This window comes from Panthera onca, chromosome F2 (genome assembly GCF_046562875.1).
Source record: "Panthera onca isolate mPanOnc1 chromosome F2, mPanOnc1 haplotype 2, whole genome shotgun sequence".
Lineage (NCBI taxonomy): Eukaryota > Metazoa > Chordata > Mammalia > Carnivora > Felidae > Panthera > Panthera onca.
Window position 1 is genome coordinate 17,235,044 of NC_138356.1, and position 15,286 is coordinate 17,250,329.

Below are 15,286 nucleotides of genomic sequence, written 5' to 3' on the forward strand. Positions count from 1 at the left end.
ATATACATAAATAACAAACAAAAGACTGGGTCTATAAAAGCTTAAGTGAAATCCCAGAACAGCAATTATATAATGTCCTCTGAAAACGTGTAACAAGGCTTGACTTTGTATGAATCACTGCGTTGTACACCTGAAAGTAATATAACACTGTATGTTAACTATACTGGAAGTTTAAATTTAAAAAAAAGGGGGGGGGGCTTGATTTTGGTTCCTCCTTTCACCTTCAGACCATGAAAGAAATCACCCAGTAACGTATGAAATTCAATGCAGTGAGCATAGGTGAACACAAAAATGCATGTAAGAAAGAAGCTACCACCAGATCATCTCATAGCTATTCCTATAGTTAAAACTGCCTATCTGGGGCACCTAGGTGGCTCAGTTGGTTGAGCATCTGACTCTTGACTTTGGCTCAGGTCACAATCTCAGGTGCCACGGAGTCTGTGTTGAGCTCTGTACTGAGTATGGAGCCTGCTTCAGATGATCTCTCTTCCTCTCTCTCTGCCTCTCTCTCTCAAAAAAAAAAAAATAATAATAATAATAATAATAATAATAATAATTAATTCAATTAAAAAGTAAAAACTCTGCCTTTGTGACTCTCATGTAAGAAGCGATGGTGTCCCACTGAACAATTTCATCAGGTGCTTTTGTAAAAATGAATACGGAGGCTTTTGACACACTTCCTTCATATTGCTAAGCAATATACCTCCCCCAGAGAATGTTCATTCTCTGCCTTTACAAAGAGCATGGTTGTATCAATACCTGGCATTTCCTCTTTAATAAACAGGGAACTCGTACATGAGCTGAGAAAACATCATTAAACACACTTCCTTTAGTCATTCAGTAATTTAGTTGCCATGGTAATCTTTAGTAAACTTGAAATGTACTTTGGAGGGGTCATTTCCAAAGCTTATTTTTAAAATTCTAGAACTTTTATAAGTTATAGAGGATAAAGGAGCTGAAAATGCTTTTCTCTTCAATGCCTTACCGTGGACTCAATCGAATAGAGCACAGCTATTCACAATATGACATGCATTACACCTCTGACAATGATCACTTCATCATTTCCTACCTCAAGATCATTCTTATAGACTGTCCATATCTTCCCAACTGAGTGAAAGTATTAACTCAGTTCTCCGTGGCAGCAAAGGGAATTAAATCATGAAATAAGCACTTCCTATAATAGTCTCCAAAGCTTTTCACAATTGAGCAGTGTCATTTTTGGTCTTCCATCAATAATAGAGTGACAAAGTACACTCTGAAGCAGTTTAACAAAGGAACATCAGATAACTCAGGACTTGAACAGATCCAGGCTGCTACCCAAGGAAACACTGTCGGACAGGAGGCTCTGATGATTCACAGCTCTAACCCGCTCTGTTCGTCAACCATGTCAGGGCTCAAAAGGTTTCAGGAAACACTGTCTGGAAGACTTTTTTTCTGGCTAATAGCTACATTTGACAACTGACCTTTAATCTTTACTTCACATTATCATCCTATCATTAGCCAAGGATAATACACGAGCATTTTTCAAATATGATTTGATGGATTGAAGGTGTTCTAAAGACTTTTCATCCAAAGAAAGACACTATTATTAGCTTTACCAGACTCTGACTCTACCCTGAATTTTTAAAAAGAACTTAATTAAGTAAAATTAATGGTTCCACTAGAGTTGAATAAGCAGTCACACACTATTTGTTTCCTTCTTTTCTGTGGGGCTCTGTTGGTCACATTAGAATAGGATAACACTCATGAACTAAAGCAGTGCAGGCTGTGTGGTAGAAAGAGCACTGACCTGGAAAACGAGAGTCTGCTTTGACCTTAAGCAAACCATTTAATATCCCTCATTCTGTTGTCTCATCTATAATATCTGGAGACTGAACTGAATAGGAGAGCACGTGGCTCCTATCAGCATAGCTGGAACACAGAGGAAGAAGTAAAATATGAGGTTTGGCCCTGTAGGAAAGGGCCAGACCATGGCTTGTGGGTCTCCTCAAAGGTTCTGATATTTACCCTCAGAGAAGTAGGATATAATCCACTGAAGATTTAAGCAAGGGGGTGATGTGATCAGAGATGTATTTTGGAAAGCTCACTGTGGAGACTGGATTAGAGATCAAAGCAGAGACATGGAACCCAGTCAATAAACTACTTCAGTAGACTTGGGATGATCTGCTTATGTTCCTGCCACTGTAGCAGAGGCCATTTTACTACTACCCAAGTAAATCTAGCCCTGCCTCAATGCTAAACTACTCTTTTAGACGGAGATCATAATCCTGCCTTCACAAGATTGTTAAAAAGCCAGCACAGCGCTTTATCAAACTGACAGCTGTCGTGTTCTCCATTCATCCCACCTTGGTCCCAGGATATGGTTATGGGATCTTGGAATACTTACTTGCCACCTGGGACCCTTCTAGAGACTCAAAACTTACCACCAAATCCTACTTCCATAGCTCACCCTTTATTTCCCGCTGCTAGAGCTCTGCCCTCCTCCCAAAGTCAGGTAATGCTTGGCACACTGTTAGAATGTCCATCAGTTTGGTCTTGAAGCCAGAAGTCCTAAGTTCCAGTCCCCATTTTGATACTTCCTGGCTATGTGAGCTTGGGCAGTTTGCTTACTGCTTGCAGCCTTAGAGTCTTCATCCAAAAAGTAGGGTAATAACTATCTCACAGTGTGGTCAGGATGATCAAATGAGATGACCTATTAAAAGCACTTTGGAAATCATTCTGCATATCCTAGGCCTCCTTGCATTCTCCATTTCCAGTAATCATATGGCAGGCCCTAGACCTTCCAGCCCATTCCACCGTGGATGAGCCCTGGTATGACAGGCTCATTTTTGCTCTTGGGAGCTACAATACATAAATCACCCGCTTCTTCAAATGTATGAAACCATCGTATCATCATATCAGAAGACTGCCCTATCTGAAAACCCTCCTTTGGCCTCACTCCTATTTAGTGTCAGCTCTGAATTACCCCTTTTTTCCAATGTCACTTCTTCTCACTAGTAGCTTCAGTTTCTATCAGATTATTCCCCTCCATTCTCTGCTACAATTTTCCAAGTAATGATACTAGTTCAGACTCTTTTAAGAGAATTGAGGGTAGGAAGGTAGGAGGAGACTAGGAAGTCCCATGAAAGTTCCTAGAATGTGTGTGCATGAGGAGGGTGGCTGCTGCTTAAACAAACCTCATTAGTTTTCCAGCTGCTTCTGTGTGTGTATCTCTCCATCAACAGCGATTATGCAAATGTGATATTTGTTTTAATGAGCATGTCAGGTGTGTTTTGCTGTAACATTATGTATGACTGACTGTGGTATTAAAATAACAACTTGATGACAACTGCACAAGAATATGTGAAACTGTGAAATAGAGGTCTGGTAAACTTCTCTCTTCTAACAAGAGCACAATCTCTGCTGGACAGTAGGAGCCTAGATCTTCTAAAAATCAATTCTCACAATGTGAAGAAAATTCATATATTCAGAATCCATACCTAGTCATCCATACCTACCAAACTCCTTTGGAGGCACAAGATTGGCCTGGGGCTCCAGCTGGCCAGTTGACTAATCTTAGGGAGGCAGTCTTCAGACCATAAGTGGCCTTTTTTTGTGAAGCTGTACAGGTTGAGGAAAGGACAGATTTTATTCTGGAAGATGCAAAATGGCAGAGTGGTTTTATAGACAGACCACAACTGAGTATGAGTTCTGGGTTCCTACTCTTTCTTGCTGTATAATCTTACCAGAGTGACTCTCTGCAGATCTTAATTTTCTTATCTATAAAGTAAGGATATAGGATAATGCCTACTTCATGGGGTACTATAAGAATTTATCGAGGTGAAGTGCTAGCTGCAAAGCACTTAGCATAGTATACAAGCCCTCAATAAGTTGTTCGTGTTAGTAGAGGCTAAGACTGCCAAAGCATTAATTTTCTGTTTACTAGTCTAGACTCTGTTCACTGTCTTAGATGTTGGTGAAAATACTCCACCCTAGATTTGTAATCCCATATGTTCCTCCCACCTCCAGCTGCAATTCACCCTATCCTGACAGCTTCTCTCCACCTGTATTAAAAAAAGTCAAACCTTCTTCTGAAGGATATATGTAAGTGACCAAAATAATGGGAACTACTGAAAAGAAAGAAAGGGAACTACTGATATCTCTTCTCAAGGACTCTGACAGTTGTCTGGCAGGATCAGGAGAGGAGCTTATTGGCAAGAAGGCTCTCCACTTCAACTCCTGCTTTCATTACACATAGTTGGGCAGGGAGAAAGGTGGCCTACTAGAGGAAGATCCCCCATCCTTCTTGGAACACAAACAGGGACAGTACCAAGAAAACCAATACACCAATACTGAGTAAGTTACAAAGACAACTTAATCAAAATCCATTTTCAGTTCCTTGATTTCACCTTATGGCTTCTAGTTATTGCTCTGGCCCTCCCTATAACAATACTTGTAGATATTTCTTCCAAATCATGTAAGGTTGGTAGTAAAGGACCAAACATCATGGGCTACCATTTGGTCATTTTATCTTTCTACTCCTGACTCTAAAAAAGTGTATGAATGGAAATTCTTAAGCAACAATAAGAACAACAACAAAACTGATGGAATACCTGCATTCTTATGACAATGATAGCAAGTCTGAAGGTTTTAGGCATTTCCTGTTGTCATAAAGGCAAAAACAAATTTCATTATCTGAAAAGTCTGAACATCAACATGGACAACAACCCCTTATCCAATATACAGCTACAAATATTTTGTCCCATTTCATAGGCTACCTTTTCATTTTTTTTTTATGGTTTCCTTTGTTGTGCAAAAGCTTTTTAGTTTGATGTAGTCCTATTTGTTCATTTTTTTCTTTTGTTACTTGTGCTTTCAGTATTATGGTCAAAAAATCATTGCAAAGACCAATGTCGAGGAGCTTCTTCCCTATGTTTTCTTCTAGGAGTTATGAAACAGGAAATTAAGGAAATATCTGCACTCCCATGTTTATTACAGCATTATTCACAACAGCCAAGACATGGAAACAACCTAAGTGTCCATCAACAGATGCATGGATAAAGAAGATGTGATATGTATACAAAACAGAACATTATTCAATCATGAAAAAGAGGGAGATCCTGACACTTGCAACAATACGGATGGACCTTTAAGGCATTATGCTAAGTGAGATAAGACATACAGAGAAAGACAAATACTCCATGATACCACTTATACCTGTAATCTAAAAAAGCTGAACTCATAAAAACAGAGACCACACAGGTGAGGGCTTGGTGGGGAGAGGGGAAGGGCAGGATTGGGGAGATAATGTTTAAGGATATGAACTTGCAACTAATAACCAAGTCGTGGAAATCTAATGCACAATATAGTGATTCTAGCCAACAATATTGTTGACTTTTTATAAACTTAAAGTTGCTAAAAGACTAGATCTTAATTGTTCTCACCACAAAAAGGAAATGATTATTATGTGACATGATGAAGGTGTTCATTAATGCTACAGTGGTAATAATACTGCAATATATAAATGTACCAATCAACATACTGTAATCTTAAATTTACACAATGTTATATGTCAATTATATCTCAATTTTTTTAAGCAAAAAAAATATTACAAGCAGGGACAACAAGTCTGAATTTAGGCTTATTCTCTTTCCAACATCATCCCAGTCCTTTTTAACTTTGGGGTGAGCACTGGTAGTACTCTATTATCTTCAAGTACCACTTGGATCCTGCACTGCCCCAGGTGCAGGTGTGGGTGTCAGAGGAGGATGCCCCAAGAGCTTCGAGCAGGGCCCGGAGATGAAAGCAGGGGCCAACATGGCAGAGAAGTTGGGGGATCCATACTTGCCTCGTCTCTCAAAGAAGTGCAGAAGCCAAAGGACTTTGAACACCAGAGCCTGGGAGGAAAAGAGACTGAATCTACTAGGAAGAAAATGGGAAAGCTGGAAAAAAGATGGGTGGGTAACTCCAAACTGGGGGAGATAAAAAAAAAAAAAAAAAAGGCCACATGGGCACAGAGGGGAGGGACTCCCTTCTGGGGAGAGACAAAGGAAAGAGAAAGAGCAGCTAGGGAAGTGTAGGACCATATCTGGACAGGAGAGAGACCTCGGACTGAGACTGAGAGGGATCCGATCTCTAACTGCGGGGCTTTCTTCCGACTGGGGCCGGCTCCTTTTTCGCGCACTTGGGGAGGAGGGGAGCCAGGGGCCTGGGTGTAGTTGTAGGTCAGGGGCTCAGACCACAGTTGGAAAAAGCAGTTCCCTCCCTGGAGGGCTGCATGATAGTACAAAGCCTGCCTGCATCCTCAGTGGCTGGGCCAAGGGCACAGTCTGCAGTAGGAAAAGGCAGCCGTCTCCCTGGAGTGCTGTGGGAAAAGACAACCACCAACCCCAGGGGCTCACGGCAAGGGTGGCAGCTCTCACTCCTCAGTAGGAGAAGGCGGTCCTCCCTGAAGTGTGGTGGCACAAAGCCAGCCGGGACCACACATCGGCCACACTGAGAGGCGCTTCCCCAGTGCCAGAGCACACGGAGCGGGACTTTGAATCCTACCCAAGCCTAGGTTCAGGGCAGTTGGTGGAGCGAGAAGGACTGCCCTGTCTGCGCCCCTGGCACAGGGAGGATGACTCAAACGGAGTCCACCGGGTCGGCTCCATGGAGAAGAGACTGGGGGGGTCACCATTCCCCGCCCCCCCCCCCAAAGAAGGCGAGGCCTCAGGGACCACTCCCAGGGCCCATAGCTGAGGTGGGTCCAGATTACAGCACACCATGCCCCTTCACACTGGGTAAATGCGTATCCACCAGAGCGGCACAGACCCTGCAGACAGCTACTCCCGACAAACTCTGCAGCATGGCCTGGACGGACTCTAGATCAATTCTGGATGTATAGATATATTCTCCCCCCGCCCCCACTTCTCCTCCTTATCTCTTCCCATCCCTAGGCTGGTTACTCTGGTTATTGGTCTGTCTAAACAGACATATTTAATCCATTGTCTTGCTAGTGTTCTACACCTCCTTCTTTACCCTCCTTTCTCTCTCTCTAGAATAATCAAGCCATATAGTTTCTCTGTCTGGGTAACTTTATCTTCCTTCTGTTTTCCCTGCCCCCTTTCTTATTATCCTTTCCCTCTCTCTGGATTAAGCCTTTCAGTCTCTCGGCCTAATCAATGTTTACTTTTTCTCACCCCCACCCCCACCCCCATTTCCCTGTATGTGCTCTTCCATCAGCACCACCTCCACCCTCCTCTTTACTTGTAGTCGGTGTTTGGGGTTTTTTGTTTTTAGTCTTCAGTTTTTTGTTTTTGTTTACTTATTTGTGTGTTTGCGAGTTTTTATGTCCTGTTTGTCTGTTTTCCTTTACAGGGCTACTCCAAGGAACAAATCAAAGCACACCTGTTGGAGGGTCCAAACTATCACTATGAGTAGGGTAATAAAAAAACCAAAGTCACAACAACAGAGAGCAAGTAACAATCTCTGAAAAAACACCTCCTGAAGGGCCAGGCCCTGGATGGTGTATGACCGTCCTTTAATAGAGCAGTGCTCCCAGGTGCAGAGCACACAACAAGTTTTTAAAATGCATAAGGGACAGAGAACTAGCCAAAATGATGAAATGGAAGAATTCTCCTCAAAAGAAACTCCACGAAGTGGCAACAGCTAACGAATTGATCAAAACCGATTTAAGCAATATAACTGAACAATAATTTAGAATAATAGTCATAAAATTAATCGCTGGGCTTGAAAAAAGCATAGAGGACAGCAGAGAATCTATTGCTACAGAGATTGAGGGACCAAGAAATAGTCATGATGAATTAAAAATGCTATAAATGAGGTGCAAAATAAAATGGAGGCAGCCACAGCACAGATTGAAGAGGCTGCGGGGAGAATAGCTGAATTAGAAGATAAAATTTTGGAAAAAGAGGAAGCTGAGAAAAAGAGAGAGAAAAAAAACCCAGGAGGATGAGGGGAGAATTAGAGAACTAAGTGATTCAATCAAAGGGAACAATATCCGTAACATAGGAATTCCAGAAGAAGAAGAGAGAAAGAAAGGGGCTGAAGGTGTACTTGAACAAATCATAGCTGAGAACTTCCCTGATCTGGTGAAGGAACTAGGCATTGAAATCCAAGAGCACAGAGAACTCCCTTCAGACATAACTTGAATCGATCTTCTGTACGACATATCATAGTGAAACTGGAAAAAAATACAAGGATAAAGAGAGAATTCTGAAAGCAGCTAGGGATAAACGGGCCTTAACATACAAAGGCAGACACATAAGGATAGTAGCAGACCTATCTACTGAAACTTGGCAGGCCAGAAAGGAATGGCAGGAAATCTTCAATATGATGAGTGGAAAAAATATGCAGCCAAGAATCCTTTACCCAGCAAGTCTGTCATTCAGAATAGAAGGAGAGATAAAGGCTTTCCCAGACAAACAAAAACTGAAGGATTTCATCACCACTAAACCAGCCCTACAAGAGATCCTAAGGGGGACTCTGTGACTGAAATGTTGCAAGGACCACAAAGAACCAGAGACATCACTACAAGCATGAAACCTACAGACATCACAATGACACTAAACCCATATCTTTCAATAATAACACTGAATGTAAAGGGACTAAATGCTCCAACCAAAAGACATAGGGTATCAGAATGGATAAAAACACAAGACCCATCTATTTGCTGTCTACAAGAGACTCATTTTAGACCTGAGGACACCTTCAGATTGAAAGTGAGGGGATGGAGAACTATCTATCATGCTACTGGAAGTCAAAAAAAAGCTGGAGTAGTCATACTTATATCAGACAAACTAGACTTTAAATTAAAGGCTGTAATAAGAGATGAAGAAGGGCATTATATAATAATTACAGGGTCTATCCATCAGGAAGAGCTAACAATTATAAATGTCTATGCACCGAACTCAGGAGCTCCCAAATACATAAAACAATTAATCTCACAAACATAAGCAACCTTATTGATAAGAATGTGGTAATTGCAGGAGACTTTAATACTCGACTTACAGCAATGGACAGATCATCTAGACAGAGAATCAATAAAGAAACAAGGGCCCTGAATGATACATTGGATCAGACAGAGAATCAATAAAGAAACAAGGGCCCTAAATGATACATTTAGAACTCTGCATCCCAAAGCAACAGAATATACTTTCTTCTCGAGTGCACATGGAACATTCCCCAAGATAGATCACATACTGGGTCACAAAACAGCCCTTCATAAGTATACAAGAATTGAGATCATACCATGCACTCTTTCAGATAACAATGCTATGAAACTTGAAATCAACAGGAAAAGTCTGGAAAAAGTCTGGAAAACCTCCAAAAGCATGGAGGTTAAAGAACATCCTACTAAAGAATGAATGGGGCAACCAGGCAATCAGAGAAGAAGTTAAAAGATATATGGAAACAAATGAAAATGAAAATACAACAATCCAAACCCTGTGGGATGCAGCAAAGGCAGTCTTGAGGGGAAAATACATTGCGATCCAGGCCTATCTCAAGAAACAAGAAAAATCCCAAATACAAAATCTAACAGCACACCTAAAGAAACTAGAAACAGAACAGCAAAGACACCCCAAACCCAGCAGAAGAAGAGAAATAATAAATATCAGAGCAGAAATAAACAATATAGAATCTAAAAAAACAGTAGAGCCAATCAATGAAACCAAGAGCTGTTTTTTTGAAAAAATAAACAAAATTGATAAACCTTTAGCCAGGCTTCTCAAAAAGAAAAGGGGGACGGGCGCCTGGGTGGCGCAGTCGGTTAAGCGTCCGACTTCAGCCAGGTCACGATCTCGCGGTCCGTGAGTTCGAGCCCCGCGTCAGGCTCTGGGCTGATGGCTCGGAGCCTGGAGCCTGTTTCCGATTCTGTGTCTCCCTCTCTCTCTGCCCCTCCCCCGTTCATGCTCTGTCTCTCTCTGTCCCAAAAATAAATAAAAAAAAAAAAAAAAAGAAAAGGGGGAGGACCCAAATAGATAAAATCACAAACAAAAATGGAATTATTACAACCAACCCCTAAGAAATACAAGCAATTATCAGGGAATACTATGAAAAAATGATATGCCAACAAACTGGACAACCTGGAAGAAATGGACAAATTCCTACTCTCTTCAAGTTCTTCTGGAGAATTTCTACTCAATTCATTCTTATTAAATTGTCAAACTCTTTACATATTTACACAAAATTGTTTACCTTATGAATTAAGGTCCTCTATTTCCTGTACCATCAGCAGATTCTGAGGGTCTCAGAGCTTGATCAGCTAACATTGGGTGTAAATTTAGTCTATACTCTTCTTAGATTTTATTATAAAATGAATTTGCACCTTTCAAATAATGGAGGCTTCTTGGAAATGGAAATATCTGAAATTTTAAAAATAGCTTGGCTTTAAGATCCACAAAAAATCCAAAAACTTAAAAATAATCAAAGGACTCAGCCTTCTCATTCATGAAAAATGTAACAAGAATTCCTAACGAGATAAACTTTAACTCATTATAACATAGGATTAAATATTTCCAAACCAGGTTGCTCAAAAGGTCCAAAAGGCCTAAATAATTAATTGACAGCCAGGAATTGGGTATCATTTCCAAACCCCCAAAATGGGGTTGAGCTGGATGAGCAAAGAAATGACATATCAAGTTAGACATGGCTTGGTGAGGCCTTCCCAAGCAGACGGCACAGTAACACCTCATCCTTCATAGCAGAAATAGCAATTCATCGTCATATGCTACTATCTTTTTTATTTAAGAATAGCATTTAACAAGCCTATTTTGGAATCTGATTCATTATCATTTTTAGGAAATGTAAAGACCTTAAACCTCCATACTGTGAGTATAGCTAATTAAAGTTCACATCTTTTGCAGAAAGGTGGAACATCAGTTCTAATTTTATATACTAGTGTGATCAAGGGCATAAAGCATCAATTGAAGGTCAGGACACCCAGGTTCTATTCCTGACCTGGTCACTACTCTTCTGGCTTTCTTAAATGCCTCACTTTTTTCCAACCATAATATATGGGCAGAGTTCATTAGAACTTGGCAGAGTTCATTAGAACAAATTATGTCATCAGTATTTGTTTATAAATTATTGAGACCATACTGTGTATTAGACACCATCCTATTTGCTAGAAATACAACAGTGAACAAGAAAGGCATGATTCCTACTCTCACAGAGCTTACATTTGTTCCCAATATGTTTACTGCTATCCAGTCACTGATATGATACCCTCAAGAATCACTGAGGACATGTGAAGTCAGTAAGTTAACCAAGTCAACAAATATTTGTTGAATATTTACAATGTACAAGTCATTTTTCTATGCAATGAGAAAAAAAAATGTCCCTTGTTAGATTTTTGCTGCAAAAAGATAGAGGTCATATTTGTCATTGCACTCTGTGTCCCCAGAGTCTACCCCGATGCCTGGTACTCAGCAGGTACTCAATATATACTGCTGAATGACCAAATGAGTACATTTGCAAGTGGAAAAATATTATGGGCCCCTCTCTCAAGGCACTGGAATCTAATGGGTAACTTAAAGCATCTGTGTATCAACTACAATAAACCACAGTACGTTATAAAAAGACATAAAGGATACAAATGAATTAAAAGCAGGAACTCAAAACAAATCTAGTACAGCAATGTTCATAGCAACAATTTTCACAACAGCATAAAGGTGAAAACAACCCACATGTTCATCAACAGATGAACAGATAAACAAAACACGGAATATCAATACAATGGAATTAAAAAGAAGATAATTCTGACATATGCTACAACACAGATGAGCCTTGAAGCATTAGGCCAACTAAGATAAGCCAGACACAAAAGGACAAATACTGTACAATTCCAATTATATGAATACCCGGAATAGGAAAATTGATAGAGACAGGAAATAAAATAGAGTGGTAGTTACCAGGGGCTCAGCAGGTGGGGGTGGGGGGCTTGGGAGGGAGGGAGAGGATAAAGTTCTGGCAATGGATAGCAGTGATGGTTGCACAACAATGTGAATTTACTCAATGCCACTGACCTGTATGCTTAAGAACAGTTAAAATGGCAAACTTTGTTATATATATATTTTACCACAGCAAAAAATGATGATAATTATAAAAAGACACGAAGGAGTTTCAGAGGCAGTGATAACATCTGCCTGGTTATCTGCCTGGCCTAACCAAGGATGGGTTTCTTAGAGCTGGTATCATTTCAGGTTGCTCTTCCTCTTAATGCCTACATATCAGAGTCATCACTGTTACCAGTAAGAAACAAGCATTCATTTTCTCAAGGTTCATGAGTTTTATGTGACTTCTTATACAAGAAATTGGTAAGAGTAGTTGCTTCTGGGGAGAGACACTGAAAGTCTGGAGGGTTAGGGATATAATGATCTGGGGTAGGAAATGATGTACTTTTCACTGTACATTCATTTTTTTTAAATGAATACTTTTTTAAAAAATACTTTTTTTTAAAATACTAATATTTTTTTAAAATACTAATTTTTTTAAATTAGTATTTTTTAAAATACTAATTTTTTTAAAAATACTTTTTTTAAAAATACTAATATTAAATTTTAAAACAAAGGACTTGGGATACTCTTTACAAACATTCCCTAAATGTGATCCAAAAGATACACCAATTCTTGGGTTCCTATACTCCTTTATTCAAAGGACATAAAAACAGTCAATGTTGCATGTCAGCGGCATAAAGCATATAACTACAAAAGCACCATTTCAATTTGAAATTCTCACCATCTGTTCAAGGGACATCAGTTTTGTAACTTTTAAATCTCCCTCCTTGCTAATCACCCTCAACACTCAAATACAAAGAACTAGTGATATATCAAGTTATGCATATCAAGTTATGCAAACAGTACAATTCTAACTACCAACCCTTCCTACCAGATATGATTTAATCAAGGTCTTGGTTCCAGCTCTTGTATGCGCTGTATTTTAATCTTGAATTCTCTTCAAATAAATTGCAATTTACCCATTTATTACTATGGCAAAGATAGTTGTGGTGACAATGCTCTGGATTAAAAGACTAGTTTCCTTAGACTCCTTTGCAGCTAGGTGTGGCCAGGTGATCAAGTTCTAGCCCATAAGAACTATGTCATTTTCTGGAAGGTTCCTCTGGCCTTTCCTTTTGCCTCCTTCCAGGAAATGATTTTGAGGACAGAGGCATGTGCTGAGGATAGTGGAAGAGATGGGACACTCAGTCACTAGTGGAATCCTGAAGCTTCCACCCAGCACCTGGCTCCCTCATGTGGATTTCTTTTATGTGATAAAATAAACCATTGTGTGGTTAAGCCACTATTATTGGAGTTTCTATTATATGCTGTTTACATAGCTTTCTTTCCTTTTCCCCCACAAATGCTTTCTTGTTTGTGTTCACTATTTTTTTTCCTGTAATTCTTATGCTTTCGTATACTGTAATTCACTCTCTGGTTTTTGGAAGTTTTCACTATCCTGCACACCACAGCTCTTGTGGTCCACTCTGTATTTTGCAGAGGGCACTACTAGGTATTCTCCTCCATCTCTGACTGCTGTGGCTACTTTATCAGCCCCACTGTGCTGGTCTCCACACAAAATGCTGCACATTCTGCAGTTCTGCTATTGTGCAGTTAGTTCCCACTAGGAATGTAAGCTCCAAGAAGGCAGAACTGTCCTGTCTATTCACAGCGGTGCTCCTCGAACTCAGAGCAGCACTTGACTTTCAGTAACTACTCCATAAACATTTCATTGAGTTTACTCAGCAAATATTTATTGAGTACCTCTCTAAGAACTGGGACACCTCAGTGAACAGAATTGCTAAAAATTGCTTCCTTGTGGCTATTACATTCCAGTGTGGGAGAAACAAAAATAAACAATCAATCAATCAAAAAAAAAAAAAAAAAAAAAGCTAATCTAGAATCAATGTCAGTGGCATTGAGTAATCTAGAGGTGCTTTGGAAAACCAGAGCAGGACAAAGGGGATTAGGGGACTCATGGTAGAAAAGATGGGCAGGAGGGAAAAGGGATCACAGTTTTAAATAAATAAAGGAGTAAGAGTTGGTCCTTGGAGAAGGCAACATTAAAGCAAAGACTTGAAGGAGGTGAGGAAGGGAGCCATTCAGATATCCCAGGGGAAGATCATTCCAGGCAACTAGTACAATGAGGGAACAGCTAGTACAAAGGCCCTGTGGCTTCAAGAAATAATGTGGAGAAGAGTGGACCTACAAGAAAGTAAGCAGGAAAGAGAGAGATGTAAGAAAAGATCAGAGAGATCTCAAACTTTGTAGGTCAGTCTCAGTTTTTTTTTTGGCTGTTACTCTGGGTGACACAGGAAACCACTGCAGGGTTCGTGATGTGGTTTTAATTTTAGAACACTCTGGCTGCTGGGTTGAGAACAGATTATAAAGGAATCAGAATGGAAGCAACAATAGTAAGGAGACTTGCAATAATTCAGATGAAAGACAGTTAAAAGCTTGAGCCAGGATGTATCAAGAGGTAGGGAGAAAATGATCAGACTCTAGATATATTCTGAAGGTAGAAGCAAAAGGATTTGTCAGTCAACTGGATGTGGAGTATACAAAAAAAGGGGGGGGGGGTGCCTGAGTGGCTCAGTCAGTTAAGCGTCCAACTCTTGATTTCCGCTCAAGTCATAATCTCATGGTTTGTGAGACTGAGCTCCACGCTGGGCTCTGTGCTGGCTGTGTGCTTGGGATTCTCTCTTCCTCTCTCTCTGCACCTCCCTCACTTGCTCTCTCTCTCTCTCTCAAAATAAATAAAATTTAAAAAAATAATTCTTTGAATAATTCCAAGTATTTTGGCCTCAACAGTTGGAAGACTGATTTTGCCATTAAACAAAATTGGGAAAACTGCAAGTGAACCAGGACTGAAAGGAGGATTTTAGTGTGGCTGAGTGAAGTGGGAGAAGTCTATTAGACATTTGGGTAGAGGTGTTCCAGCAGACAGCTAGATATACACACCTAGAGTTCAAAGAAAAGTTCTCGATTAGGAGTATAAACTTCATCATGTATATATGAAAAATGGGCTCTGAACAATGATAAAACCTATTTTCCCTTCCTGAACGAATACTAACATTTTGCAACTACAAGAATGACTTCCATAGAGTGTGAACAAGACCTTTAACCAAAAAAACAAATCGAAACCTCTATGCTGTTTCTCATTCTTTCATTTTAAAGCAATGTGTCTCAAAACATGGTCTGCAGATCCCCTGAATCAGAATAAAACCAACCTTTGTAACAAACACTCTTAGTGATTCTCACACATATGCAAGTCTGAAAAACACCCACTTTGTGTATGTAACTCAAAC

The 15,286-nt window shown here is 40.0% G+C and overlaps 1 protein-coding gene and 1 pseudogene across 7 annotated transcripts in view; one reads left to right on the forward strand and one right to left on the reverse strand.

Annotated features, from left to right (window-relative positions):
• The window catches only part of CRH (corticotropin releasing hormone), a 304,411-nt gene that overhangs the window by 172,365 nt on the left and 116,760 nt on the right, over positions 1-15,286 (reverse strand). Inside the window, exon 1 of one of the 7 annotated variants that reach the window (XM_078441658.2) lies at positions 3,498-3,573. The exons of the other annotated variants lie outside the window; for them this stretch is intronic. The gene's annotated coding sequence lies outside the window, so the exon portion shown is untranslated. Of the gene's footprint in view, positions 1-3,497; positions 3,574-15,286 lie in introns of those variants that run through there. 7 annotated transcript variants of the gene reach the window in all.
• Positions 1-15,286, forward strand: part of LOC132664623 (ubiquitin-associated protein 1 pseudogene) — a 60,382-nt pseudogene that overhangs the window by 16,838 nt on the left and 28,258 nt on the right.